The sequence below is a fragment of the Ictidomys tridecemlineatus genome, chromosome 6 (genome assembly GCF_052094955.1).
Source record: "Ictidomys tridecemlineatus isolate mIctTri1 chromosome 6, mIctTri1.hap1, whole genome shotgun sequence".
NCBI lineage: Eukaryota > Metazoa > Chordata > Mammalia > Rodentia > Sciuridae > Ictidomys > Ictidomys tridecemlineatus.
The window spans coordinates 79,574,869-79,597,864 of record NC_135482.1 but is presented as its reverse complement, the minus strand read 5'-3'; the positions used below and the strand labels follow the sequence as shown (position 1 = coordinate 79,597,864).

Below are 22,996 nucleotides of genomic sequence, written 5' to 3'. Positions count from 1 at the left end.
GAACACTGTGGAGACATGCTCCTACAGAAAACAAAATAATCTCATCCTCATATGGAATAGCAAAAAAAAAAATATTACAACCTCCAATTACTGAGTTTTTACTACTTATCAGTCTCTGCTAAATGATTTATTTCCCTTATTTCTATATTGTGGCCAAAAGCACAATCTCTAAAATAAACTCCTTGGTTTAAATCCAACCTCTACTTTTTATTAGCTGTAGTTTTTTGGGGGGCAAATCATTTTAGATGTATGTGCTTCAGTTTCTTCATCTTTGCAATGGGGTAACAGTGCCATGGGAATTAAACATCTGGACATGCTTAGACATGGGCTTGACCCATGCAAGGGGTTTTTGTTGTTGTTGTGACCTTGTTTACCTTTTTAAAATCACCAGTTGAAACCAATCTTTCCTTTCTCTTAATTACTTTTGGAAATCAAGATAAATATTGTGGTTCATATTGCCTTGCAGAAAATTTGGGTAAGACTTCTGGATGATTTCACCCCGTATAGGAGTTTTCTGAAATTTGAACAAATTTTGACAGAATGTTCTTAATATGTTTATGTGTAAAGTACAAATATCTCAGAATTGCATGAAATGTATAATAACATCACTAACAGTGTCGTTAACTCTGGAAACCTCATCCTAAGCAAACACTGAAGTGAGGAAGGCTTAATGAGAAACCAATAATCTAGAATCTACTCAGCTGACATTAGAATTAAGGAAAAGATCTGTGTTTTGTAAGATTACTACAAAAGGCAAATATTTAACTAAAAACAACAAAAATCTAGTAAAAAATGGAGTGTCTTCCTTTTATTATCTGCTCTCAGCACTTCTATTCAACATTTTATTGGAGGTGACAACCAGGGCAATAAAATTAGGCAATAAAATAAAATAAAATGTAAAGAGATGAGAAAGGAAGAAACGATCTCTGTTCTAAGATGACAAGTTCTGAAGATTAAAAAAATCCTAAGGAAACTACTAAAAATATTTGAACTAATAAAGGAGATCAATGGGTTTGTAGGATACAAAAGTCAATGCACAAAAATGAATTAATTGTATTTCTTTTCAGTAACAATGATCAAACTTAAAACAAAATTAAGACAACAATACCACTTAAAATGGCATCAGAAAGAATAAAAAACTCAGGAATAAATTTAAGAAAAGAAGTAGTAAACCTTAAGTCTGGAAATTCCAAAACGCTCTGAAAAGAAATTAAAGAACTAAATAAATGAAAAGATACCCTATATTCATGTATCATAAGATTAAACATTGTTAAGATGGCAAATACTCCCAAATTCATCTAGAAATTCAATTTAACCTCTAGCATAATTTCTGCTAAATCTTTGTGGGAACTGACAAACTAAACCTAAAATTTATATGGAAATTCAAGAGACCCAAGATAGCCAAAACAATCAAGAACAGGAAGAACAAAGTTTGAGGATTCTTCCCTTTCAGATTTTAATTCTTACTAGAAAGCAACAGTAATCAAGACAATATCATGCTGGCATAAGAATAGATATGTAGATCACTGGAATAGAATAGGGAATTCTGCAACAAATGTTCACATTTATAGTTAATTGATTTTTGACAAAGATACCAAGACAAGTAAATGTGGAAAGAATAATCTTTTCCACAAGTTGTGCTAGGACAACTGTATAGCCACATGCAAAAGAATGAAGTTGGACTCTTACCTTATACTAAATACAAAACCTAACTCAAAATGGAGCAAGACTTAAACATAAAAGCTATATCTACAAAACAAAAGTATATGTCTTTATGATCTTTGATTTGGCAATGTATTTTTAAACATAACACCAACAGCAAAAACATCCATTACATTGATAAATTGGACCCTATCAAAATTAAAACTTTGGTGCTTCAAAAAAATACTATCAAGAAAGTACAATTTACAGAATGGAAGAAAAGATTTAAAAATAGTATATTGGATAAGGGGCTTGTATCTAGCATATAAAGATGCCTTATGACTCAACAATAAAATGACCAAAAACTCAATTAAAGTATCTGAATAGAATGGTGAATAGACAAAGGATCTGAATAAATATTTCTCCAAAGAGCATATACAGACAGACAGTAGACACATGAAAGGATGTTCAGCATCATTTGTCAATAGGGAAATGACAATCAAACCATGATGAGCCAGGCATGGTGGCACATACCTGTAATCCCAGTGGCTCAGGAGGCTGAGACATAAGAATTGCGAGTTCAAAGCCAGCCTCAGCAAAAGTGAAGTGCTAAGCAATTCAGTGAGATTTGGTCTCTAAATTAAAAAAAAAAAAATAGGGCTGGGGATATAGCTCAGTGGCTTAGTGCCCCTGAGTTCAATCTCCAGTACCCCCCCACCTCCCCCAAAAAACCCATGACAAGATACCTCTTCAAAACCACAAAGACAGTTATGATGCAAAAGTAAGATAATGACAACTTGGAGAAATCAAACCCTCATATATTGTTGTTAAGATTGTAAAATGATGCACCTGCTTTGGAAAAAAGTGCAGCAACTCCTCAAGAGGTTAAATAGAGTTATCATTTGACCCAGCAATTATACTCTCAGGAATATATACAAGAGAAATGAAAACATACATCTACATAAAACCTTGTCCACGAACACTCATAGAAATGTTATTTATAATGGTCAAAGGTAGAAACAACAAACTTCTAAAAAATCCAGAAATGTAAGAATACAAAAAGTTAGGAAGTGGAAGAACAGGAACATGCACATATGTGCGCGCGCGCGCGCGTACACACACACACACACACACACACACACACACACACACACACACCCCATACATGTATATGTGTCCATCTCTATAGATAGATAGATATACAGATAGATAAGTATTGATAGCTATAAAGTCTGAACCAAAATGAAGGTGGTACAACTATATTAAAATCAGGCAAAGTAAACTTTAAAGCAAGATCATTACCAGAGAGAAAGAGGGATATTTAAGTATGATAAAGGGATCTATCTACCTGATGATATCACTATTTTAATATCTGTACAACTAGCAATACAACTTCAAAATATATAAAAGAAAAACGGGCAAAAAAATGAAAGGAAAAATACTCTAAATTAAAATGAGAAACATTCACATTCTTTTTTCGATGGCTGATAGAATAATCACACACACACATGAAGAATACAGATAATAGGAATAACACAAATAATAAACTTGCCTAATTGAAGTCATAGAACAATGTGAACAAGAATGACTGAAAATACTCTTTATATTTATTTATATGTTTTATAAGTACAGAGTAAAATACTTGGAAAAATTGTCCACATGCCTGGCTATAATGCAAACCTCAACAAATTTTAGAAAATTAAAATCATTCAGAGTATGTTTTCTGACAACAATGAAGTTAACTAGATATCATTAGTAATTAGAAAATCCCCTAACAACTAGACATTAGGCAAACATATCTAAATTTCACCATTGGTTTAAATAAATATCACACCAGAAATTAAGAAATATTATAAAGTAAGTGAAAATAAAAATATATTAAAATTCTTAAGATGCAGCTAAAGAAGTGTGGGAATTTTTAGTTTTAAATGCATGTTAGAAAAGGCTGAAACTAAAAAAATGATGACTTTAAATTCCATCTCAAAATGAAAATGATACAGCAAATCAAGTTCAAAAAAAGTAGATAGAATGATAATTCCTGCATCCTAAAAATGTTGTATTAAAAACAAAATGCATGTTAAGTGTTCGACACAAAGACAGAAATATGGGTAAGATGTTTATTTTAAAAATAAAACATTGTTATTTATTCTTATTATTAGCCTAGGGACAATAAGAACTGGAAGATCCACCTAATTTCTCTTCAAGGGCAACATATGCCCTTCACAGTGTTTATCTTTCTCATAATAATAACCTCCTTCTTTTGCTGGGAAATCAGCTGGTGGAGCTTCTGGTAGAAATTCTAAGCCAAAGTCGGGAAGGAACAAGTAGAACTAAAATTTATTGCTACTTCCTAGGTGACAAACATTGTCAAGCATACCACCCATGTTGGTTTATTCCACCCTTGAGGTAAAGACTAATGTGCACATTTCACAGCTTTAACCACTGAGGCTTCTACAGGTGAACCATCTAACTTGAGTCACTTAGCTGGAAAAGGTAGAATGGGAGCTTAAACATCAGCCTGAGCCTAAAACTAGGGACGTGCATTAGATTGCATCATCAAAGTGTCCCTTTAGCAATGGGGTAAATGAATCCTGGCTAAATCCAGTATATGTATTCTCAGCTGTCTTGTAGGTCCCAACCTGGATGAATTCTTTTTATGCTTTTTTCATGCGTCTAAAGGGTTTAGCAAATACCTATTTGGGCACTTTGAATCATGTACTTGTGGCTCAAAACTTGCCCTGCAATATGCAAGAGTAAGGCCACTGTGGGACAGCCAGCCTGGGTGCAGAGCAGTGTCCTCACCAAGCTGATGATGAAGAGATCAAGACTTGTTTCAAAAGAGTAAACTGGGACATTTCCTGAAGACACACTCTGTGCCAGCCCCTGTGTAAAGTCTTTATGTGAGGCTGTTCCCATTTCTGCAGTTCTCTATCTAGACGGGCCAGAACTTTCCATCTGTCCACTCTTCAGCTTCCAGCTGGGAAAAGCAGGGCAGCCAGACCTAGCGGCTCAGCCTACCTAGGGTGAGCATGCCAACTGCCTCCAATGGTTGTGACAGTGACCAGATTCTGATGCTTCAGGTGAGGGTGGAAGTGAGATGCAGGTGATCTACTCATAGGATAGTAATTATAGTGAGTGTGATGTTTAGATTAAGGAGGAAAAAAAACCCCATTCTTCACCACCATGTAATATGAATCTGTTCTCTGTAATTTCCATTAAAAAAAAATCGAGGAAACTAGACACTATCTTTCCCTTGTATTGCCCAGACAGACATGTGCTTGGTAAATTTTACACCTAAAGAAAGAGACAAAGTGCATGATCCAGTTTTCCTGCTTTTGTAAAGTAGAACTCAGTTGGACTCCACACATGCTGCAATCATGGGGGGAAAAATGAATGCTTTAGAAATACACACTCTTCATCAGACTGTTTAGATTTAAATTTCAAAACTTGGCATTGTAGAAAAGTGCAGAAAATATTTAATTTTATACATAACTTCATCTGTTAGACAAAAAAGTCAGTAATTTTTTTGATTGAGAAAGACTTTGGTTTGAAATCCAATCCTCCCTCCTGTTCCCCTCCCCACCCCCACAGAAGCCATCTAACCAGGGCCTAGTGACTAAGGGCACTGCAGGACTGGGGCTGCTGAGTGGATCACCAAATCTTTCCATTTCTGCTACTGGCATTTCCTAAATTCTCCCCAAATGTCAACATTTTTTTTTAAACAAAACAAGTGTGTGTCACTTTAAATAACTGTGATAAAAATTTAAATAGAAAACTAGAAAAAAAAGTGTATCTACAATGATAAGTCCTTAATCACTGAGAGAAAATGTTGGGAGGTTTTATTTACTTTTGGTAAATGTCTTATCCTCAAGGCAGAGCCAGGAAACTGAGATGATGTGAATGTTTGTACTTGACACATTAGAAAGAAGCATCACTATTGATAAATAAAAGCAAGATTTCCCCAGCAGCCACAAACTTTGAGTGGGAAAACCTACACCCTGTGATGGTGATCTAATTTCTAGTAAATACAATCTGCGATGAAGCTGTTCCAGATCCCAGAATTCTCGTTTTGGAGATGGGATAGTTTGGAGGTCCCTGGGGCGGGGGGATGTAAAATGTGGGATGTGGGGCATTGCTGATGGAAAATTCAGAGATTTTATTTATTCTGTGATGAATGTTTGGATTCACGAGACCAAGGGCATGGTTGTCTTTCATCCAACTCAAAGTGGACAGTCAGAGCACAATTTTTACAGGAAAAAAATATTTCTCTTGCCATTGAAACGTTTCCCTGAGCCATCTCACCCCCAGCCTCCTCTCATCACCAAGGCAACCATGTTAAATAACATGGAAAGCCAGCCAGCCACTGTGCCCATGCTCAAGCCAGCCAAGAGAAGTCTTTTTTATCATTGCCAGCTCTTAGCATCTTGATACATTCAGACTGATATAAAGCATCAAGTGGCAGGAAGAATCTTACAGAGTAGCAATTCTCAAGTGTAGCCTAGTATCCTCAGTCTCTCCCATGCTTATGAACACTGATGCCTGGACCCCTGGCCCAGGCCCACTGCATCATGGAAGAGCCCAGGGATATGCAGCAAGTAATATGTATGGCACTAAAGCTTGATAACTGTTGATCTAGGGGGAAAGTCAGGGGATTCTTGTTCCTTACTTATTGATATTATTTAACAGATAAGAAAATACAGGTTTCCACAGGGAAATCACATGGCTTTTTCCTGGAGCTTTCCTCCCTTTTAGCTGCTTGTGTCATTTAAGCAGAATAATTGGGTTCCCTCTCATGCCAACTGAACACCCTTCATAGATGATCTAAGAGTCATTAGTGGGTTGTCCTTGATAGTATATGATTGCTTCAGGGACTCTGGTCATTCCTTCCTCTGACTTCACACTCAAGAGGACCTGTGGCTCCTGAGGCAGAGTAGGTACTGAAGTGTTAGATTCTGTGCAGATTTTTCAACCATTTTAATTTTATCCATTTATTTCAACACATTTAGCTTAGAGATTTTAGGCGATCACAAGGCGGCCAGCACCTTGCCAGCATAATTCTTCCTGCGCAGGAGGGGATAATCCACCCAAGAAAATTAATGTATGAAATAGTGAAGAAATAAAAGACAAAGTCAGAGAAATAGTTTTAAGGGAGCGCCTGATAGGTCCAGCCCATGCAGGAGCTGGTGCTGAACAGTTAGAAAATGGCTCTCATTATTATTATTATTACTTTTTGTGCTTAATATACCCTATTATTATTATTTTTTGTTCTTTATATACCCTAGAGATTAGTGCTCTATCTGATGTGTGAGGGGTAAAAATTTGCTCCCAGGATAGGTTCCTTGTTCACCTCACAGATCGCTTCTTTTGCTGAGAAAAAACTTTTTAGTTTGAATCCATCCCATTTGTTGATTCTTGGTTTTAATTCTTGTGCTATAGGCATCTTATTAAGGAAGTTGGGGCCTAATGCCAGGTGATGAAGATTAGGGCCTACTTTTTCTTCTATTAGACACAGATTCTCTAAATGGGACAAAAACCTGAACAGACACTTCTCAGAAAAGGATATATAACCAATCAACAAATATATGAAAAAATGCTCATCATCTCTAGCAATCAGAGAAATGCAAATCAAAACTACTCTAAGATACCATCTCACTCCTGAAGACAACAACTGTATGTGTTGGCAAGGACGTGGGGGAAAAGGCACACTCATACATTGTTGGTGGGGCTACAAATTTGGAAAGCAGTATGGAGATTCCTTGGAAAACTGGGAATGGAACCACCATTTGACCCAGCTACTCCTCTTCTTGGACTATATCCAAAGGACCTACAAACAGCATACTATAGGGACACAGCCACATCAATGTTTATAGCAGCACAATTCACAATAACTAAACTGTGGAGCCAATCTAGATGTCCTTCAGTGGATGAATGGATAAAAAAAATATGGCATTTATACACAATGGAATATTACTCAGCAATAAAAAAGAACAAAATCATGTCATTTGCAGGTAAATGGATGTCGTTAGAGAAGATTATGCTAAGTGAAGTTAGCCAATCCCCCCAAAACAAATGCCAAATGTTTTCTCTGATATAAGGAGAGTGACTCAAAGTGGGGTAAGGAGGGAGAACATGGGAGGAAGATTATTTCTAGATAGAGAAGAGGGGTGGGAGGGAAAGGGAGGGGGAAGGGGAATAGCAAGGATAGGGATGTGATGGTCATCATTATACAAAATGTATGTATAAAGATTGGAATTTGGTGTCAACATACTTTAATACAAACAGAGATATGAAAAATTGTGGTATATATGTATTAAGAATTATAATGCAAAAAAAGAGTACGTGTATAATGGCATAATTTTGGCTTGAACATACTTTAAATACAAAGATATGAATATTTGTGCTGTAAATGGGTAATAATGAGTTTAAGGCATTCCACTGTTGTCATGTATGTAAAAAATAAAATTAAAAAAATATCCTCAAAGAGCTCTGACAATTGGTGTGTCCGAAGGTGAATCATCTTTTGCTCTTTCCACCTTTTATAAGGGATCACACTGAATTAGTTTTCACTTTTTTTCTTTGCCTGCAATTATTAGCTTTCTTGGCTTTGTCAGAAAAATCCATTGGAAAGTTTATCTCCTGGGGCAAATCTCAAGGAAAGAGCATGTTTATCACTTCAAGCGGCTGTAATCCAAAGTTCCAGCCCCAGGTCCACCAGTTTTATAACACATGAACTAGAGGAGAAAGTGTCCACGTGACTGAGCAGTAGTGAAACAATAATCCCCTATCACAAGCCTCATGGTCTCCCCAGCCTGTCTTTGTTCTCTGACCTCTGTTGATGAAATGTACAAGCTGAAAAAAAGAGAAGAAAAGAAAATGGCTCCCATGGTTTAAATAAGGGGGTACATCAAAGGCAGGTTTCAGGAGTGGAGTTTTGCTTCATCAAGTCTTTGCATGCCAGGCGAGTGTGCTACCGCTTGAGCCACATCCCCAACCCCAACCCTTCATGAAGTCTTGAAGTCAACAGGTTGATTGGCATCTTGGCAGGCCACACCCATCTCTGAGCAGTTGTGTGGCTACAGCAGGACATCCCATTTCTGGTGCTGTGGAGAACCTGGCAGAGCCTAATAGAAATTCACATGTCTCTGGGCCGTCTTAATCAGCAGGATTGCCACTGGAAGTTCCCAGATACCAGATTTTTCTACTCACTTGCTGGGATGCGGGTTTGGTCTACACATAGTCCACAGATGGCTCTCGACATTAGGCTTTATCAATATGATATATAAAAACAACCTGGGGCTTTGTTACCTGTAGCATTTACCTGGCTAATTCAGAGGAAATTTTATTTTTAAAATTATTTTTTCCTAAAAGATATTGTTATATTGTGTGCATGTATGAATATGCAATAACAAACCCCATCATTATGTGTGACTATAATGTACCAACAAAAAATTTGGAAATAAAAAAAGGAATAGAAAACTAAAAAAAAAAAACAAAAAACCAATGACAGCTTGCTCATATGTGATGGAAATTGTCAATTATGCAAGAGGAGTGAAAATACAGGGAAGTGACAGGATAAGTCATGGAGTGGGCTTTGATGAATGAGGAGAGCATCAGATCTAGACTAGAAGAGGAGGGATTGGATTCAAATCAGAGGAAGAGCCTGGGAAGTCAGCATCATGTCAAAAATTGGGAAGTAGATCTGTGTCAAGTTTACTGGATAAGTTCTTTCCTTTTCAACATCTGTTTTGCCTGACGTGAGGATAACAAATGCAGTGCACATAGAATCAGAATCCAAAACCATCCAACAAGAACTACAGTCTGAAACCAGACAGTCCGTGGCTTACATGAATCTCCATATTTCTCCTTTACACAGAACTCCATGCTGACAACTGCCTCCTTGAAAACCTGTCCTGGATATTTAACAGTCACCTCTAACTTGTGTGCAAAACTAAATTCTTGATTTTCACTACATCATTTACCTCTTGGGTCTCATCTCCTTTTCTGTTGTCACTGTTCACTCCACAAAACCCACACGTAAACCTTTCTGTTCCATCATCTGCCACCTAGGCTTTCACCTAAAAACCTTTGACATAATACTCCACCTGTGCTTCTTTCACCAGGTATCTTCAGGGTGAGCTCGTTCCCTTATTTCTGATCTTCTGCCCAGTTGTCATCTCGTCAGAGAACTCTTTTCTCACCATTCTTTATGAAATATGGCTATCCTTCACTGTTTCTTTAGCTTGCTTCATTTTTCATTATACTTTTCACTTCTTAAAAAAATAATTTATCTACTTATCTAATAATTATCTGTTACCCCCAACAAGAAGATTAAAGCAGAAATTTTGTTTTGTCCACTAAAAAAAAAAATTATTTTTTCCTTCTGAATACACTTGTCAATCCAGTACAATTTGGTTAATATGATGGGATTTAAATCAATATTTGGTTTCTGTTTATCCTAAATTATTCATTTATTACACAGTCAAAATAATGGACTAGGAAGTTTTAATACTATTTGGTGCCACCTCAGGGTTGTCGATTCTGTCAGAGTAAATAGGCCATTCCCATTGTTAAAAAATTGTATGATACGTATCTTGCATTTCCTGCATTCAAAAATATTTCTCCCTTTTTACATTTAAATAAAAACTAACCATCTAAGAAGCTTGATGCTTCCCTAAAATGGAGGTTCCTGTTTTTGTTTTTCTTTTGAAAAACAAAACAAAACAAGGTTTTTGAGATATAATTCACATGCCACACAATTCATCAATTTATAGTGGACAACCTTAGAACTTCTAGGCTAATCAATACCTCACATGTATTTCCATCAAAGCATTAATCATATGTTCTGGGAGGTCTCTCAGCTTTGAGATGATCCCAGGGAAGCTGTGGAGCTGTTTGAACACAGTAGATCTTGGTTCTAGTATCAGGTCTTCTCCTGGGATTCAGTGTAGGTTTCCTTATTTACAAAATAAGAAAATGACAGTCCCAATATTGCAGAGGTGCTCAAGCTAATTTAAATGCTCACATCCAAAGAGCTAGCTTAAGTTCTTGGAATAAACATAAAGGTTACATTTTTTTCTTTTTAAAGCACAATAATTTTAAAGGACACAATAGAAAAAGAAACAGCATTCTATTGTGAGGAAGAGAGAGAGAACGAGTCAAAAAACAAAGCGAGTCAAAAATCAATTTAAAATATTATTCTTTGCTTCTAGACTTTGACCAACTGCTACATAAAAGTATAAATAGCTTAAGGAAAGTAGAAATAAAGCTCAGAGTTTATCTAAATGTGGATTAGCCCTGCTGTTTTCTGGGTCACCTTTCTCTGCCACTCAGAGATACTGGCTCAAGGGAATATAAATGTCTTTCTGAAGGGAATTTAATATTCCCTTCAGAAAGACATACGAGGGTGCTTTTCTCCAAAGAGGAAATCAAATCATGAAATTTGAATAAAAACAAGTTTCAGTTTGGAAAGCTACTGGGCTGCATGGGTAATGGAAAGTAAACAGGACAAGGAGTTCAAGGGCAGGGATTCAATCCTGGGTCAGCCACAACTTAAGCCAAAGTTAAATGAGATCTGTGAAACTTTGGTTTCCAAATCTGTTAAATGAGGATGAGGTTGATGACAAGCATTACTCTAAAAACTAAATAAGAGGAAGGACATGAAATGAGATTGGGAAGAGGAAAACATTATATGGATATTAATTATTATAATTATTCTAATCTACGGTATTGAAATTTCCACACCAAAATGCAGCCATTCTGTTTGCAGAAACAAAAACAAAAAGAATTAGCCCAACAATGACCAGGGTGACAGTTCAGTCTTGTCAACAATTAGTTATCTGAATGTATATGGTACATTTCTTTTCTCAAGGTCTCAGCCTGTCTTCAGTTTGGTCTATTTCCCAGACTTGTGAAGTTCTCATGAGATAAAAACCAATCTTACAATTAAAAAAAATGAAGTACTACACACGTTAGTCACAGTCATTAGCCCTGATTGTCTTTAAGAGTTGACTTTACCTCAGTGGAGTCAGAGAAAAGAATTCCTTACCTTGGTTTTTCTTGAACTTCTTTTATTGTCAAAAGGATCCATTTCCACTCTTCAAAATACAGTGATTTTCCAAATTAGACTCCTAAATATAATACAAGAAAACCATTACCAGCCACATATGTGAATTGAAAAGGGAAGATTATAGTATTGATTTCTCACTTAGCTCTTTGCAAAATAAAATTTAGAAGAATCTCTGCCATCCTCCTCATGTGGAGACCCATGTTCAGCACAAAGTTCTGATGTAATAACTGCAGGACCTCTTTTATAAGGAGGAAATGACATCACATAGCCAGCCAGGCCATTAAAACTGGGTTTCTTTGGGGAAAAAATTAGTCCAGAAAGAAACCGCACATGTCAACATGATACTCAAAATTAACTTTTCACTGAATTCGTTGATGCAGGGACAAAGGGGGAAAAAAGGCATGAAAAGGCATTTTTCCAGTCTTTCTCTTATTTGGGCTGTAAGTAGAACATATTGAGAAGCAGCAATAACTTTAACAAATGAGTTCTTAGAATTACACATGAACAAATAAGTAGTCATAAAACTCAATAGTAGTAGAATAAAACAATAAACACCACAGAGTCCAATAATCTAAGTAAATACTATGATAACTGCACATGTGATTCCTTCATATTTTGATTTCCCTTTATTTCTGGTGCTCAGGTGGCATTTCTACTTCCGTAGGTATTTCTTCATTCATCCTTGGTGTTTATCCTTCTTAATTTCTACTAGAGCTGGTTTTCAGATTCAATCTTTTTTTTTTTTTAAATATTTATTTATTTATTTTTAGTTTTTGGCAGACACAACATCTTTGTTGGTATGTGGTGCTGAGGATCGAACCCAGGCCGCTTGCATGCCAGGCGAGCGCGCTACCGCTTGAGCCACATCCCCAGCCCCAGATTCAATCTTTTAAAAAAAATGTACTGATTCATACTTTTAAAACTTCTTTTAATAGTATGCTGATGGCATTTATTGTGTGTGTGTATGTGTGTGTGTGTGTGTGTGTGTGAATGTATGTGTGTGTGCATGCTTCCCCTTCATTCTGTATTCCATCATGAAAGCTGAGACTGTTTTTTAATATATAGCTTATTTCAAACCCATGATAAATATTAACTATACTAAAATAATTCTCTAGTTAGCCAACAATATTCCACTTTAATGGGATTGAAGAAAAACATGAACCTACATGTAATCAGTACCAAGCACAGGCCTGCCGAAGTCTGGCTGGGCACAATTCAGGATCCCAGACGAACTTTATTTTTGGAACACACAAGCCACACCACAGGAGCTCTTCAGGAATTCCCTCAGAGCCCAACTGCCACAACAGGCTTCCCATAAGCCTCTCACCCCCCCCCACTCCTCCTACTCTTGAGGCTGATTGGCTGGGTCGTGTGGGCGGAGCCAAAAAAAGTTCCCCAATGAGCAGCTCCATGGTCTGAAAGGGCAGGGAAACAGCCCGATGAGCATCACTGCAGAGGAGCCAATCAGCTGGCAGCTAGAAGTTTGTTGGGGCCCCTTAGGCTGTGGCTCTCAACACAGGCCTCTCTGTGAACATAACCCCAAGATGGGGGATAATCAGGCAGATGGGGAAGGGACACTGTGATGGCATTACTGTGATGGCATTACAATTATGTCACTCGATGATGGAGAGGTTACAAGAGCAAAAATAACCCATTAGCTTTAAGGGAGATATAGAAAGAGCCCTTGACAAACAATTAATGAAAGCTAGAAATGAAGGCAGCTATGTCAATTAATGTCTACACATGCTCAGGGCAGCAACCATGACTTTGTAGAACTGGACTGAGATAAGATTAAGTGTGGTTAGAATAATTGGAATTTCTAGAATACTTGTTCATTCTTGTACAAGAACATTTATAAACTATAGGTAAAAACTATTGTTATGGTCATATTAAAGTCAGTTTATTAAATGTCTAATTTTAAAAGAAAACATTTCAAAGTATTTTAATTTTATTTCTGAAGTTTCATACTCAAACATTCTTAAGGAACACTTTATTGATAACTTTTTTTATCTTAGTGAATAAAGAAGGGCATTACAATAGCATAATATATGATGACTGAATTTTGATGTTACTTTAATTCAGTCAAAGGCAATCATTAATTATCTAGAAAATACAAGGGACCTGGGAAAGTATTGAAAGATGCATAAAAATGAATGAGCACATTCCTTGCCCTCCAGAAATTTATAAATACAGAAGCTATTTCATTTTTTATATGAACTCTCAACTTCTGAAAAGATATGTAAATGTTTCTTCATTGTTCTTTGATTCCAAGTGTATTTTTTAATGTTTCCATATTTGTGGCTACTATTTTCATTCTGACTAGTTTGGAAATAAAGTATGATTCTTACCACCACCATCACTAACAATATCATCCACATGTCTAAGATGTATATGAATAAATACACAAGATTCAAGACTCCAGCTCAAATCCATGACCCAATTGCAGGATCAACTCACAGCATGGTAATAAGCAAGTACCAAATAGTACTCATCAAAGCAAAGTTACTGCTACTGATCTCAGCTGTTCCTTACTGAGCAAAAACTGGGCATTATAACCAAGTTAATCTTACATGTTTTCCCCATATTATGTTTCTTAGGATATTTGTCTTGAGAAATATTTTCCCCAGAAATGTCATTCCTTGGCCAGTGCTATATCCATATTTCCTTCTTAAGGATTCACAGGCACATTAGTATATGGAGGCTCCAGCAGTAAAGAAATCCACTTATCTTTGCCTAACCCAGCATTTTCTAAATTTATTTGAGCAGTGGACTCTCCCCTCCCCCTGGCTCACTCAAGAATTTTTTTAGCTGTGAGCATCCCTCAGAAGTAGTATTTTCAGGAAGATACTTTGAAAAATGTTGTTGAATAACAAGGGAAAGGATTAATTCAGATGGATGTTACACCCTCTCCAAAGCTTGAAACCCTAATTATTCTGCTGAGAAAGAGACTGTGGTACCATAACTAAAACTGGTGAAATTACAACACCCTTGACATTCTATTTCCTTAAAGATATTTCCATGATTTAGAATGGGCCAGTTACATTGTAGGTCTAGCTGAAAACACTCTGATAACATCTTTCCCCCTATTGTGCATGTTGTTCAGGCCCTTGAATGGTGAAGAAAAAGTGAAATGTTAAGCCATTTGTACAGAAAGCTCTAAGGTAAGCACACCTGGCTTGTTCTTTGATCCTTCAATATTTCACTATCAAATTTGACCTCAAAAAGAAAATCATTGATACAAAGTATTAAAATAAATAACTACCAAATAATGCATGATTTGCAGCTACCAGGCAAACACTGCTAGCATTAAACACATTTCAAATTCTTGCTCTAGAAAATTCTTCTTGTCCCTGGTGCTGTGTCTCTGGCCTGGTGGTGCTGACCATCTGCTCCTATAGTGTTCTCTGTTTGCACAAGATGGCAAAGTTCTGTGAGTAAAGAAGCTACATTATAGAGAAAGGACAATGTGCAGAGAGTGTGCCAAAATGCTTCTTCTTTTTTTTTTTTTTGAGAGAGAGAGAGAGAATTTTTTAATATTTATTTTTAGTTTTCAGCAGATACAACATCTTTGTTTGTATGTGGTGCTGAGGATCAAACCCAGGCCGCACGTGTGCCAGGTGAGCGCGCTACCGCTTGAGCCACATCCCCAGCCCCCAAATGCTTTTTACTTTTTGTTTTCTTCGCATTTCTCTAGGCCACTACTCTCGGCCTGTATGATATTATTTTTAGCACTGAAATTCTGGAAAATCATGTTTAAAATATTTAAACAATACACAACTATGTGGGGGAAACAAATCCAAACAGGCCAAACCTCTCAATGTCTAGGAGAAGATGCAAAGAAGACAGCATGCCTATACTTCTATAATTTTGAGCCAGTTGAGGAAGCAGGGATTTAGCTTTCTTACCTCCCACAAAACTGTAAAACAGCCCAGTCAGCACTGCTGTATGAATTATCTGTTTTTGCTGCGTCTAGAGAGGAGAATTTTGGCATTTAATAAATACTTTCCATCTCTGTCAAACAATGTACATAAGCCTATGGGAATGGCTCTTAATGGAGAAAAAACAAGCTAATGCCCAAGTAATAAAAACAGGATCAATGCTCATCAAATTTCTGGACAAATAAATGCCATGCACTCCCCATGTTCTGTCCCATCTAAGACCAGTTTAATTTTGGGAGAGAAGGAGGTTCTATTGAAGGGTCAGTGAAGACAAGCTGAATTAGCTTAAAAGACCATACAAGAGCTTAGGAAGCTGATTCAAGAGACAGATGAGAGACAGCAAGAGAGAAAACACATAGACTCATTGTCCCACTTCTTCTCTCTGGACATTTTGATTTGTAAAAACTGCTGACTGAAGGATCTTCTTATTCCTCAAACCACAGTGCAAGCTGTGACCAAGGGACAGCAAATCCCAGGTGCCATCTCTAAGAGGCAGATAGTGGGTATCAATCATAGCTACAGTATAATACAAAATGACCTTGCATAGCCCTCTCAGGCCTTGCCCTAGAACAGCTTCTGAATAGTTGGGTAGAAGAATTACTTTGCTGCTTCTTGGAAGCAGTTGTAAGAACACATTGCAGGAAGACTGTAATTCAAAGTTTGATTTATTTATTTATGAATGTATTTATGCTAAGCTCAGCTCTCTTTACACCAACACATCTGAGGAGTGTCCGGTGAACACTGTGAAGCAATTCCCATGCTGGTTGTTTCTCTCATGCCATGCAGTACAGAGCATACTTGGGACCTTTTCCACCCTTCATGACAGGAGAGGTAATTTCTTAAAGCGTGACCCTTTGCTCAGGACAGAGAAAATAAATATAAACTCTGCAAGCAGAGAAGACTGTGTGCAGCTGCAAAATTGCAAAGAGAGGACTCGGGAATGGTCATAGTCAGAGCAAACATCGACTTTAGCAAAGAGCCCCCAACTCATCAAAGAATGGGATGGCCAGTTATTTACAGCAACATAATGATTCTGTGGCCAAGCATGGCTGGCTCTCCATCTGGATAATGTGCAGGTCTTTTTTTGTTCCTCATAATGGTAAATGTCTGGAAGCAATATATTCTCTCACTGGGTATTTCACCTAATCATGTGCCAGCATTGCACTAGTTAGGAGACAAAGCTCAACTTCTTTAAAGGATTCTTTGACAATCAGGCAAAAACAAAACAAAGAAACCAAACAAAACATTTATATTTTGATTTTCTGTTTCTTAAATTTTAAATCTTTTGTAGACACATTCAGACATAATGTTTTCCTCCTTTTAACATGTATTTGAACAAGAATGAGTTTGAGACATTAAGAAAAGTCATGGAAGGTATTTTATATTGAAAAGATGAATAATTCAAGAGCTATCTGTCAGCACAAATTTAAGCTCATTTTATTTTGATTTCTACAGGTATATCATGCAAAATCCTGTTAGTAATTATTCCCAAATTCCTCTGGGGGAAAAAAACAAGAGAGAGTCCTATTGATACAAATAAATAAATGCTTTACTGAACTGAAGCAAGATGTTGATTTCTAAGCTGTCTTTTGTAGACTCTCCTGGACAGCCATAATATTTTTCTTCTCACTATCCCATTCAACATTTCTATTGTTTAGGGGACTCTCTTGGCATTACTTTCTCATTTTTTTATGAATTGAATTTTTAAAATTTATTATAAGATACTATATTTAATGTTTTAAGTAGTTCTAAGGTGAAAAGGAAGTTATTTTCATTTAAAAGACAAAAATATAGTTCAATGTGCTGATCAGAAGAGGAATGTATTTGTAGTCATGGAAATCATCTCTCATCCACTGAGAATTTTAGTCTTCTTAATTAAAACATTAAAAAACTTAAATGCTTAATAATAAAAAAACTGGTCATTTAAGGGGCTCATCATTTTGTACATAGTATCATCTCATTAAACAGAACTAAGAAAACCACTAGGTAAGGACATTGTTACTCCCTATCATCCTGGTCATTGCACCTGAATAGGACAGAGTCCTTGAGAGGATGTGTCTAAGGGAAAAATACAGGAACAACCACCACCAAAATGGGCCCAAGGAAGCTGTGGCTGTGAGGTTGATACTTCATATTATAGGTTATAGTTTATAAAACTTTTTTCTCCATTCACTGGATCATGTAACCTTTAGTTAAGTAAATGATTATTGTCCCTAATTTACAGTTGAGGAAACTAAGGCTGGAAAAAAATTAAGTAGATCATGGATCATTTAAAAATTATAAATAATTATTAGATAAATCATATTATCCAGAAGTAACATTTTTTAAAAGAAAGTACAAAGAGGAGAATATCTCCAGTAAATCTGAGTTTTCAAAAGAGACAATTCAATTAAAGTTTCAGGGCTTACAGTCCACTAAGAAAATGGTAAATGTGTACCCCCTAATTAAATCTTCCACTGGATGGATGACTTCATTTAATTTCACTGGATATCCCATTCAACTTTTTGGGACCAATTCTCAAAGATAGAATTTTAAGGATTCAGATAAACAAATTTTCAGAAAACTGAAATTTCAGTTTTTAAGTAGAAGTTTTGGTTTTTATTATATGCTATGAACATTCTATTTCTGAAAAGTGTGGCATTATGGAAAGCCAATTTAGCATAGATGACATTTAGAAAGTGTACAAAACTTGGCTTCCAAAGTGTTACAGAAAATATAAATTAGACTATGACATGCACTCAACTCTGCTATTCTCAACTTCAAATAAAACCCTCAGGCTGAAATGTGGGAAATAACAACATGGAACCATATACTAGACAATAAACAAAGACAACCAACTCACTGATGAAACCTATATGATTAAAATTTAATTTTATATTTGATTTCAGTCATTCTTTTTCTAGAGTTTCATATAATCTGTCCAAAATTCAAAAATATGGGCCATTTTTTCAGTAATAGTATATCATCCATTCCTGTTTGCAAATTTCTGAGTATACACACAATGATTTATAATTGCCATTTGAAAAAAAAACAATTAATTTGAAATTAACTATGTTTAAGGTAAGATATTTAGGAAAAAAATACAATTGGAAAATTCATAAACTTGACTCTCACAGGACTCAAAAATATCCAAACAAATGATCACATTCACATTAGTCTTAATGTCTTCATCATCAAGTCCCCAGATCACCCACCCTCACTCTTGGGAGCACTGAGTCTGTGATCCCAACATGAAATTAGCTCCTCTCATAACATTTAAATTATCAGGCAATAAATTTCCCCTTGAAAGTAGGTAATCCTACTGGTCTGTTTCTTTCAGTATTTGGAATTGGTATGAATGTTTCTGATAGTCAATTCTGCTCTAATTGCCCTCTACTTCTTAATGGAGAGATCTAAAAATATTCTCTGTTGGTTTACGAAAATGTGACACATTCTCAAATGAGAGGTTCTCTAAACAACCTGACCTCACAGGATGAAATAAAATGACCTTGAGGAATGACCTATACAGACTCTGTTTTGTTTCTTTTCTAAGACAATTTACAGACAGGTCATTGCTATTTGTTTTTCTCAAAAATGAATGGAAAAAAATGAATTAGCCTGATGGCTGAGGGGTTGACCCATTAAGTACTGGTGGGTAGGGTGTTATTCAATAACTGATGTTATTGAATCTAATTCTAAATTGCTTCTCTGCTCTTTTAAACAGAAGATGGCAGCCATAATTTAATTGGTGTTTTGTTTGGTTGGTTTTGGTGGCTTTGGGAGAGAAACCTCTTTGGTGAAAATAAAAGAGAATTGGATTTAGATTCAACATCCCTAGGTGACTTTTCTTACTCTGACATATTTTGGATTTATATCTTGTGTTTTAGTCTCTTTCACTGAAAATGCAGCCAATAAAATCTCATTGGGCTGCTATGTGAACAAAAGAAATGATTTGTGTAAAGTCACCCATTACTACACATTTATAATATGTGCATTTAATGTGGTTGTGGTTGTTTCCATTCTGACCCGACCCTTGGGGGACCAATGGATCTTGGCTCTGTCACCTGGGGATGGAACAAAGCCCAGACAAATTGCAAGGGCTCTGGACAGTGGCAAGCAGCTACCTCAACAGCCCTCGGAAACCCATGCCAGGTGAAGCCTCTGGTTCTGCTCCAGTCCTATCCCTTTTTCATCTCCTCCAATATGATTTTCTTCACTGCTGTCTTGTGCCTTCTACATGCTCCCCTCCACCAGGATATCATTCATTGTTTCTCCATCACTAAGCCGGTGACACTTAGGGCACCTTTCTTTAACACCATGTGCTTCTGGGTGAGAAAGGTGAGCAGCCATCTCTGCATTTCAAGACTGTAAGGAAGTGCATGTTGAAAGCTCACTCCAGAGCTGGTCACTCCTTCATCATCCAAAGCAGATGATCTCACAGACTCTTGAGCATTTTTTCTTGAAGCTGCTCTAAAATGCTAACGTCAAGTAGAATTCCCAGGCATGCTCATCTAGAAGTCCATGTCTACAGTTATAATAATATTCAAAGTTCTGTGGGGTGTCTGTGGGCCAGATCAACGTGCTTTTGGGATCATTGTCACTGTAACACTTCATGACATTAACAGCAAGCCACATGCTCAATGAACCAACTCAGGAGAGACAATGGTAACAGAAAGGTATGTTCCTATTTATTCCCTATTCTCTGAGGAGATCCAGGCAGGGGTGCATATTCTGTTTCTTCTTTAGGAATTTGAACAGGACAGGAATTCCATTAGCAACATTAGAGCTCCAATGAGAAGCCACAAATGCATAGGTTAAAGTAGGCTGCTCTTATAATATTTATAAAACCTTGAGTGATGGGGCTGGGAATGTGGCTTGCCTGGCATGCATGTGGCCGGGGTTCAATCCTCAGCACCACATACAAACAAAGATGTTGTGTCCGCTGAAAACTAAAAAATAAATATTAAAAATTCTCTCTCTCTTAAAAAAAAACCTTGAGTTCTAGAAAGTTCTCTTATGAAGAGATACAGAGGAAGGAGAAAGAGAAAATCAGCCAAAAGTCAATGTACACCTACACATATCTATTAGGAACATGAAAACAATAGCATTCTTCTTTTCTTTTGGTATGTGTGGTGTTGGGGATCGAACCTAGGGCCTTGTGTATGTGAGGCAAGCACCCTACCAACTGACCTATATCCCTAGCCCCCCAAATGATAGCATTCTTGAATATTGTGGGATTGCAAAATGTTATTCTGAAAAAGACCCTGGGGTGTTAGAACATGGAAGAGCATGTAGTCATTCCTTATTTTTCTTACATCTTGAAGATGTTGACCCTCTGGCAGGTGGATGTTGGCAAATACTATACTAGAGTTGACTATCAGGAGTTATCTTCCCAAAGTCAAATATACCTGAACTAATTGCATTTCCTCATAAATCTTTTGTCCTTTGAAAAAACAGCCAGAAATCAGAATCTCTTTTGAGACAGAACATTTGTTTTGGGTTACTAGTTCTCAAAGGAGGCTTAATAATCTCCTGGAATGTTTGCTAAATGTCCAGGGACTCCATCTTCAGAGCATGTCAAGCATGGTTTTGAGAGGGTCTCTTGGAAAACAAGCATGGTAAAGGGAGCAGCTGTCTCAGAAGACAGGAAGGAAGTAATGGAGAACACTTCTAAATTTTTGACTTGAAGAACTGGAGGTGTGAGGGTAGGGGAAGCCCTTCTTTTCACCAGCAAGAGAAGATGGGAAGAAGCAGTTGGAGAGTGAAAACCAGGAGAGCACTTAGGACCCAGGAAGTTTACCAGGCTCAGCAGAAAAGCTCCATCATTTCCTCATGTCATCCAAACTCCCTCTAATGTGTTACTTTTAAAACAATGTGAGATTTGCAGGATAGTACACCTGGTTCTCCTTTCACTGCTTTCTTCCTGATAGGGAATTTAAGTTGCTTCCCCTTTGGGTCCACTATAAATAATGTTGCAGTGAGATTTGGTACGTACATCTTTATCAGCATGTCTGATTATTTCTTCATACTCTTCCAGGGGTAGAATGACTGGATAAATGCTATGTATGTTTTACTGTTTCTTAGTATCTCTTACAAAATGATGCTCCAGAAAAGTGGTACCATATATATTTATCAAAGAGCAGCATGGAAGAGTGCTGATCTTGTTTCATCCTTACCACCTGGACAATCGGACTTGGTTTGAATCCTTGGTAGGTGGATATGCAGGAAGCCTTATTTAATGCTCAAATCAGATGCAATTCTGTGGAGAACAGATGTGGAGGATTTTTTCAATGGGCTTAAATGTGATTTCCCTGTACTATGGATTCATTCTTCTCCAGAGAATTACCTTGTGGGGTGAATAAAGGTGTGGATGCCAGCAAAACTGTACCGGTGTAGACTATTTTTGATGTGGAGTCTCTCTCTGGTCCCTTCTGCTCCCATTCTGAACTTTGCTCTTATTCCTCCAGGTCCCTGACCTGTCACCTACTCCGGCCACAGAACCTCAGGACTAGAGATGGACTTCTACTGGACGTTTGCCAGCAAAACTAATGAACAGCATTCTCTGGTCTGTTATTTTCAGCAGGCCTCAGAATGGTAAATTACTTAATGCAATTTATCTGATACACAAATACATGCAATGTGAACTTGGTAGAGTGTGACTGAGAGTGGGAGGGAACATTAAAGGGGTGCTATGGGAATATACTTTCTTTTCCCAATAGTATTGTCCTTTTCTCCCTTACAGCATGTGCTTGTCAACTTTCCCTCACTATGACAAATAGCTTAGACAAACAACTTACAAGGAGGACAGGTTTATTTTGGATCATATTTTCAGAGCTTTCAAGAAGCTCAAAGAGAGAATGAACCCTTCAGGGGAATACCACCAATGACCTCACTTCCCCCAACTGCTAAATGTTTCACACCTCCCAATAGCACCACAGGCTGAGATTTTAGCACCTGAGTCTTAGGGGGACATTTCAAGTCCAAATTAGAGCAAACACCCACCACCTGATTGCAGCATGGCAGGTAGCTGTCCAAGACTACAGAACTTCCCTGCTCTGAGTCACATTCTGGGGTGATTAAGATTTCCCTAGGCCAATATGGCAGGAGATAGAAGCCACTGAAAAACTCACAGTTCCTAGAAGAGGGGACACAGCATGCTCCAAAGGGCCACAGGAAGCACCAGGATTGGTCAAGAGCAAAGATAAATGGAATCTTGGGCAAGAATCTTCATTGTGCTCTCTGTAGGAAGGAGCTGATGAGGTGGTGGAGTGGGAATGGATGGGCCAGCATGAATGATTTTGATGGGCTTGGAGTATGGGCTGTCCCTGGTTGTCTTGTCCTGTTTCTGGGATGATCAGAGTAGGGACAGTGA

General features: G+C 37.2%; 1 long non-coding RNA gene across 2 annotated transcripts in view; it reads right to left on the bottom strand.

Moving 5' to 3' along the window:
* The window catches only part of LOC144364885 (uncharacterized), a 179,614-nt gene that overhangs the window by 75,574 nt on the left and 81,044 nt on the right, over positions 1–22,996 (bottom strand). For both annotated transcript variants that reach the window (XR_013422999.1, XR_013422998.1), the window contains exon 2: positions 11,687–11,768. This is a non-coding gene — a long non-coding RNA (uncharacterized LOC144364885). The remainder of the gene's footprint in view (positions 1–11,686; positions 11,769–22,996) is intronic.